Raw genomic sequence first — 9,132 nt, forward strand, 5'->3', positions numbered from 1 at the left:
CGTGGTGCAGTCTGAGAATGTGCCGGAGACCATCGTGTTTCAGACTGACGCGTCGGTAGGTGAAAAAGAGAGCACTGAGAGGGAAGCAACAGTCGGTGGTGGTGGTGGTGGCGGCGCTGCTGCTGCTGGTCTTACTGGTCCCCAGAGCAACACACAGCTTGACCTCACATCCCGTTTGACTCTGCCTGCACCCCCATCACAGGTGTTCAAAGATCAGTCACCTCCTAAATTGGTCATGCCCCTGGTGCTCGCTGAGGACCCAGAGCTGATTGGTAGATCAGGAAGAGCAGTGGATGAGGTGGAGCCTGGGTCGGCGTCGCCTCCACCTGCAGACAGTACAGTCGATCCACATCTGGACTTGGACAGAAATGCCTTGGATACGAATGGTTGCAACCCTTATATCAATGAAATGATGCAGGATCTAATGAATGAGATGAACTTAAGCATGCCAGAGGAGCTGAAAGCCACAGATTTTATGGGCCCCAACAATTTAGCACCACTGGAAACAGATTATGAGAGTATGGTGAAGCCTCAAGTGTTCACGTCACATGACATACAAACCCCCGGTTCGGTGTACCCCCCAGTTACATCCCCACAGGAAACAACTGCCACCGGTTTGGTGTACCCCCCAGTTTCATCCCCACAGGAAACAACTGCCACCGGTTTGGTGTACCCTCCAATTTCATCCCTACAGGAAAGACCTGTTTCAAAAGCAGAAGATGTCAGTGCTCCTGGTTTAGTATGCCCTCTGATTTCAGAAGAAATTTCAACACCAGAGGAAAAAATTACCTTTAAGTTCATGGACCCTTTTCTCTCGATGGCGAAGAAAATATTCTCTCCCAACTCAACGAACCCACCGGTTTTGGAATCCTCCAACGTTTTGACTGGGGAAGAAAGTCCCAGTTCAGTGTGCAGCTTCGTGAACTCTCCCCTGTCAGAGGAAACAAGGGAAGACAGTTTACCGTACCCGTCTATACCGTCTCCACAGGAAACGATGGCCCTGCTTTTCCCACCAATTTTGGCCCAGAAGAAAATGAGACCTCTTTTAACTCCATTCACCCAGGTCCCTGCTGCTCACTTGCCTCAGGGTGCTGGCCCAGTAGCCAGTCAGAATGAAGCATCATACCCCCTTGTGAATGAAGAGGGAAGAGAACCCTCTATGGCTCCACAGACCTGCCCACACCATATGGGAGTGCCACAGACGTACGTCAGACCACAGCACCCCCAGTTCATTCACAGCTGCTCCACGGAAGCAAGTAAGTTGATCAATACAATGCTTGTAAAAGAGCAGAAATGTATGCTCCTCTTCCCAAATGAATCCATTTGATTTCTCTTAAGCAGTCCCTCACCCTCTTCAGTGTGCATTTCTTTGTCCCTCCTCTTTTGTATTGTCTTTTTCTTCTCTTTTTAAATTCATTGTTAGTATCTATTGACACTGTCTTGTGTGATATTATCTCTCCTCCTGCAGTTTCACAAAGGCCATGTGATGCAGCGCCCACTGTTGCCATGCCAGAATGCCAGACTGTCAGGCCAGCAGTGTGTGGTAGCAGCTGGAGACAATGCCACCTGGCACGCCCTGAGTCCATGGCTCGGATGCCAACAGCTGTGGCTTGCCAAGGAGGGTCCAGGACTGAGCTCTGCTGTGGGGCAGGGCATGTCTGCAACCCTGAGCAGGCCAACACACCCATGTACAGTTCCCACTACCTGCCTCTGGGTGGCGCCGATGGCTCATTCCAAATCCTCTGCCCCTTGAGTGGCGCTGCCTACATACCTGCCACACCCTCAGACCATCACTGTTGCTGCCACGCCCCTAAGGTGATCCCACCTCACTATGTGCGGATCCAGAACGGTGACTATCATGAGAGGCAGGGTGCTGCCTCTTTCTCCTGCCCTGCTCCATCACCAGTGCACCCCCAGGGCTGTGGATGTGCTCCTGTCCACATGTGTACTTCCCATAGTGGAACAGGACATTCTGTGTCCTCCACCTGCCACCATGTCAGAGACCATGCAGGCTTCCAGCAGGGGGCAGCGCAACACTACAGACAATCCTAATGAGCAGCCTTTCTATGGTAAGGCCTGTGAATGTGTTATTTCTCTACAATGGGTTGTGCTATGTCTTACATTTTGTTCAGCTTGTCAGTTTCTCTGACTTATTCAACTTAAGCTTTACTATTGAATTTTAAATTCCAGGATAATGTCATCATACCGGCCTAAAGGAATGAAGACCTCTTCATTTGTTCCTCAATAAAATTGGCATTCTGAACACTGTCAACTTTCAGCAATAAATATTTTGCATGTGTTGGTTTTGATGTCATCGAATCAATCAAACAGTTTGATGAAAGGGTTCAAAACTAGGCTAAATTACAGTCTTTCTTTTTATTTCTATTTAGGCCTATAGTAAGTCATCACATTAGGCACTGTACTACAGGCGGTGTTTTGGCAAATGTGTTATACATAACTGCATAGGGGAACGTGTTAATTGTTTTGAAAAGTTAAATACTGTTTCAAGAAATGTGATCAAGTAATCGAGAAAACCGTAAGCAAACATATTGAGTAGCCTATTGCTTTTTGAAACGACCAGGATTGCCGCCTTAGAATTTTAACTTCATGATTACCGTAACAATGCTTTGTAGCCATCTGAAATTATTTCCTTGGTAACCCCAAGATAAAAACAATGCTAATCTAATCAAGCCTATAACTCATTGAACAAAATCAACGATGAGATACAAACAGTAAGGTAAGGCAAATAACATTTCACAGGGTGAAATTTCCCCCGCGGAAAATTTGAGTTACGGTTGGATTGGATCAGGTGTTTTCACTTACAGCTGAATCCCAAAATGAACCATTCCGGTGACGCAGCATGGGGTGTTTAAACCTTGCAGCTGAATCCCAAGATGAAGGACTGCTGGTACGCAGCGTGGGGTGAGAATAACATAACTAGATACATTCATTTAGAAGCTATAGGCTACAGCTAATGTTAGGGCCTGGTTACATCGTTAGTTTGCTCGCTATGTTATGCCAAAAGGCGCCTTACCCTACTGGTTGTTCAGCACCCCGGATAGCGCAACGCCACATCTTACGTCCTGCTGTTTGAAGCGGCTTGGTGCTGAACTTTAAACAAACAACAGAACATGAGAGCGAGGGTTGCGCTGTCCATGGTGCTGAATACATTAGCTGACTTCCCTCGTATGCCTACATACAGTAGCCTACAGTAGGCCTAGCTAACGTGACTCGTCAGGTTGCCAACAAACAACTAACTATAGAATTGTCATTCGACGTGAGGAAAAGAAACCAACTGTAAGACCTTTTGTAGGGCCCTATTCGTATTTGCTAAGTCAGTAGGCAGGCCGTTTGTTCATAGTTTGATTGCTTTTTCAAAGATGTGGACCAATCCAATGACGGGGCAGTGAAGTCATCTAATTATCAGCCAGGCCTACCCCCTGTCTTTCATCAACTCAGTTCATTGACATCTGTGTCAAATAAGAAAGTTGGTAAAAGCAAAGCCACACAACCAATCGCTACACAGAAAGATACACCAAAGGAATCTGCAAAGACTAATCTGTCTGAGGGTAAAAATGCCATCTCAACTGGAGCCAAATCTGAAACGGACAAGCAAAGGAATGAGAAAAAGACAGGGAGTAAACTTGTTTGCAAAGGCATTGAAAAAGCCAAATTGCTTTTGAAATGCAACCCTGCAGAGAATCAAGAGTCGGCACAACTCCCTATTAACATGGATAGCATAATTAAACGACTCGCTGGTCAGCTTCAACCGGGTGTCATCCCGTCTTCAGTGCCGGTACGCAAACTTCCCGTGCCTGGAACGCAAACGCCTCTACCGGCTCCGATTAAAGTTGCAGCAGCTCACTCTGCAGCCCAATCAGCCAGTCCGCCTCCAGTCACAATCACTTCCAAGCTTCAGCTGAACCCAGTGAAAATCCCCAGCCGATGCACCATCCAGGTGAGGTTGAACCAGCCGGGCAATGGGTTAGTGGTCCTTCAGAAGGTGGGTGCGTTGACGCAGAGGGTCCCCTCAAACACCTCCCTGGTATCGGAAGTCATGGCAACCAGCATCCAGCATGGTGAAATGGGGTCAGTAAAACCTAAAACAGGTAAGATTCACACTCATGCATTGTATGTATGCCATTTAAGCTAAGATCGATTCATATACGATGTGTTGCTGTTCAAAACGTCCAGAGATGCCATGGCTCACGTTATTGAATCGAAATATGTTCGCAGCATTGCTCAACATCATGGTATGCTTTCTTCTACAGTAGCCTAATAGTCGATCATGTATATTATCCATGACATCGCCTAGAATGTTCAAATTAGACTCTATAATGCTATAACATGCATGGCTTACAGAGCATATTACAAATGAAACAATGTTTTTTCTTTGTTCCTTTGTTGCTGCAGTCACATACTATACAGATACGGTTCTCTCAGGCACTCCAACTGACCAGAAGCCCTTTGTTGGTCCACCCCTGCATGGTCAAAGCCCCTCTGGCCTGTGGAGAGGTTACAATCCAGCTGACCCACACCCTCCTTCCTTCATGAACACACAGAAGTACCCACCCTACCAGGACATGGTGCTCAACAACACTTCACAGATGCATCAGCCTCAAAGTCACGCTAGATTCTCCAGGCCCCAGACCACATACCCAGGCCCGGCGATGCTATACCAGCCACAGCACACCATCCAAAGCCCAGCTCCACAGATGGTGCACCCCCATCTGCTGGCTCCAGATGTGGCCACAGGGCAGAATATTACCCCTGATGTCTCAGAGCAGAGAGCCATGTTGTACCCCCATGCCATGTCCTCACAGGCGATGATGTCACCAGGCCAGGCTATGGACCTGCATAGGGCAGGTTACCCAAACACGGGCATGTATCTCAGTCCAGGTAAGATTCATTTCAAATCAGTCCTTGGGAAATGTACACAATTGAAACTATGGAGAAATTGGCTATAGCCTTTTGAAATTTGATTCTCTATGTTGAACATACACAGGCAGAACTACCAGCTTAAACTGAGAAGCACTCACATTAAATTAATTGTTGTTTTTACTTGACCTATTGTTCAAATGTGGTGTGACCTCCCCACCAATGGAATTATGATAATCAAAAAAAAAAGTAAGTAAGAAAAGCTGTTATACAGTAAGCTATTTTTTTTTTTTAAATGTATTTATTAATTTTATTTTCCAATACAGGCCTGCCCATCTGGTGAAGAGAGAATGCGTTATTTAGCCTGCACTTCCCCAATACTCCTTCCTCTACAGTAGAAGTCAATAAACACTTACTTTGCAAAGGAATAATCCGTTTGTGCGATTTGAGTGAGCATACAAGCGAAACAAGATTTCGTCCTAAATTCATTTGTCATTTGTGCTGTATACAATGGGTGATATTTAAATGCAAACTTGTTCTATTCCAAGCGCTCACATGTGTAAGGCTGTGCAACTTGGCTCACTGCAGGAAGATATGTTTTCTGTTGAGAACGCAGAGACTATTGTCTGCGCGCCTTCTATGTTGCTGAAAAGTGAAATAGCCTATTTGTGTCCGTTTTATTAGCACTTGTATCAGGTGAAAACCATAGTTGATTTCAAATGAGTTATGCCATTTGGTCTACAAAGTTTTTGTTGTTATTTGTGGGGTTGCATTGATTACATTAAATTATGACGCGTCTCCACATGTTACCGATATGCGCAATAGGCCTGTGATTGTGACATCAGCCTAACTGCAGGCCGATACTTGTCGCGGTCTGCCAATGTATTTAACCATATTCCTCAAACAAAAAATACTTGTGTTTGATGTCAACATTAGAACGTTAAGTTAATGTTAAGAAATGTTAAGTGCGTCACCCCCCTGGTTTTCGCAGACAAATCTAGGCCAGGACTAGTTCAGAATAGGATAATAGGCCTAGGTGAGTTACATTGTAATATATATATGTAAAATATAGCCTACTATCGTGATAGATTTATACAACACCACAATCATGACAAGTACGTCCAAGTGAGTGTCAGTAGCCACCTAACAATATTTTTTTCCGAATCTTTGAAGCTTTTATGAACCATAAGCATGACAAAGGAATTTGATATGATCATTCCTGATGGACTGACGACCATGCTGGAGGGTTTGTCCCGTGCTGTACTCAAAAAGAAACCGGACAACGTCAATCTATTCTGCCTTTACTATCTGACTGAGTTGAGGAAATTCAAAGATGGTAGGAAACAGTTGTAGAAGCCGATCTGTGTGTGCGCGTACCTGTGTGTTTACTCCTAGATCTGTCCGGTGCATTATGAACATTGCATAGAATTTGCGTTGATGAGAAATGCATTTCTCATCTCATCGTTTTTCATTTAGAGAACCCGTCCTTTGAGTTGAAGAAGCTTGTGATTGAGTTCCACAAAACAAAGGGTAAGGCATTGAACCGTAACCTTTAATGTATACATTAATCATACTTTTCCAAGATAAACCGAATCAGTAGACCAGAAGCGCTTCTGCCTAACATTAGGGTGCTTTTTTTCAGCCGAGAGTTTACCCGCAGGTGGTTTTGACTGGGACGAATCGAGGAGAGCTGGTTTTGACGTTATTGCCTTAGGCCTCTCGAGACTGCGCACTGTGCCCAAAGAGAAACCGGCATTACCATCGCAGTTAATTTCAGGTACACTCGATGAATTGACCTCAGACAAACTATCCACAGCCAATCAGGGGGACACAGTGCTCTCCACGCATGTAACGGAGAGCGGTGCGCAGGCCATTGTTCGCCAAGACAGTGACACACCTCGAACCCCCCTTGGCATTTTCGTAAGGCACCCATTTGAGCAAAGACCCAAAAGATCAAACAGTTCAAAACAGCACTCCACATGTCCGAGCGCGCAAAGGAAAGGAGTAGAAATAAAGCAAGTTGGAGCCGCAAAAAAGTTCACCATTGATACTCAAACAAGTGTGCCGTCAGACAACTTGACGGTCGGAGACTCACCTGCACACGTGGCCGTTATTCCACGTACCGACAACAAACCAAGTCCAAACACGCCAGCTAACAAAATGACTACCGCTCCCTCATCCAAATCTACCAAAGAAACGAAAGAGTCCATCCCAGCAGAACGACGTAGAACAACAGTGAATGAGGGACCCCGACCTCCAAAAGGAGTGTCCTTCATAAATTCAAGTCCACGGTCTTCTGTTAGGTTGAGAGCTGCGGTAACAGCTACGGGAACTGAGAAGATAAGTCATAGCGTCAAAACACAGGACCCTCCGACAGCGAAACCACGAAGAGTTAGGATTGATGCTTGGACACAAGTGACAGAAGAATCATCCCTTATGAGCACAGCCATGATACGTTCTGCGCACAAAGAAAAGAGGAGCTCCCTCTACGCTGCAACGTCTGCTCATTGGAAAGGTTGTCTTGATGATGAGAGCCAGAGAGAAGTTTTTGAAGCGTCAATAGAAACCATCAATGACTGCAACCACGACGCGTCTTGGAGAGGTCACTGCTGTCGCGCACAACCAGATTGCGCCTGCCATCATTACTCTGTGTCACAAGATTGTAGCTTCCATCCTGTAATTCAAATGACACCGACCCACCGTCCAGGCCTACAATACCAACAGTACGGATGTTTTGTTTGTCAACCGCATGTGACCTCGTGCCACTGCGCCGTGCCACCATGTGTCATGGCAAGACCCCGCACCACTGGGCGCTTAAAATCGCAGACGCAAAAGTCTTGCAGCACCGCCTCAGCAAATATGTGTAATAACCACGTGGTCCTAACTAACCGACGACGCGGTCCCTCAACCATCATGACAAACAACTATATCTCACCCAGGACAGATACAGATGGCCTGCCTTTTCAGAGTTCCGCGATAAGATACGTCCCTGTCTACACGCCAATGGATGACCACTCCCTGCCGCGCGCCATGAGGCCTGTCCAATCCGCCGCATACGTGCCCTTGGGCTGCGTAATGGATGCTGAAGAGGAAAGGATCACGCACAAGCGTCCCTGTAGTGCTCCCCACAACAGGACTGCTATTAGAAAACCTTGTGGTGGAGGCTCGCACCTGCCTGGATCAGGTATGGTGAAATATGTTTCTATCTAAACAGTGTAGGCTACTATACAAACCATCTATACAGTGTAGGTTACTATACCAATCCATTTAATACTTTCCAGGACAGTAGGCCTAATCTGAGAAGCACTTTTTTTTTATTTATTTTTTTACATAATTTGCTCTCTAACATTCTCTTCAATCATCCACAGGATATTCATGAAAAAAGATCAGAAGATTGGGATGACTACATTCATTTTGATCATCAATAAAATTTGAGCAACAAGAGAAAATCTTAAAGAATTACCTAAGTATTATTTGCTTTGATTAGAGCCAGAGATTCTCAAAGAGCATTAGGGTGTAATAAAGTGTTGCAATATGAAATACTGCATAATCAAGGTCCATGATCATCGCCTTCCATTTACCAGGTGTCATTATTAAATATCCCCTTTGCATGCCACAATCACCTAAAAGTAACTTGAAACAAATACAATCATCCAAATTACCAAAGTTGTAGACAATTTTATTTAGAAGTTACAGAGATTTACAGAGTATATTTCATGATAGGCTACTCATTATATAAAATATTAAAGGACCAAATGATTAAACAGTCTGTAGCCCCATTCTCTTACATCCACACATTTTCTGGGATTCTAGATACAGTATTAAGACACTTACATTTCGACCACAAAGTAGCCTAACCTGTTACTGTTTTTTTTTTTCTGTAACCATGATACGAGGTATCTAATACCCATTTTACCCTCATAAAAAAATAACATATCAAAGGCCCTTTGATAACTTGGTATAGGTCTACAGAATGTCTTCACAGTTAACAGGAATAGGAGAGAGCTATGTCACAAGGACATTTATGGTTCAACTACTGTTTACATATCCACACAGTGTCCCTTCAGAGGTTGCATAGCTGAGAGCATCATTTGCTGCAGAATGCAAAATGTATTTAAAGGGGCAATCTAGGATTTTGGTACGTCCATTTTTGGACTTACTTTATAATCAATTATATATAGCCATTGATTATTAAAGAATATAACTTATAATTGTCTCATGACCTTAGTTCAACTGTCCTTCTCCATCAGACCC

The sequence above is a fragment of the Argentina silus genome (assembly GCF_951799395.1).
Source record: "Argentina silus genome assembly, chromosome: 6".
NCBI classification, from domain to species: Eukaryota; Metazoa; Chordata; class Actinopteri; order Argentiniformes; family Argentinidae; genus Argentina; species Argentina silus.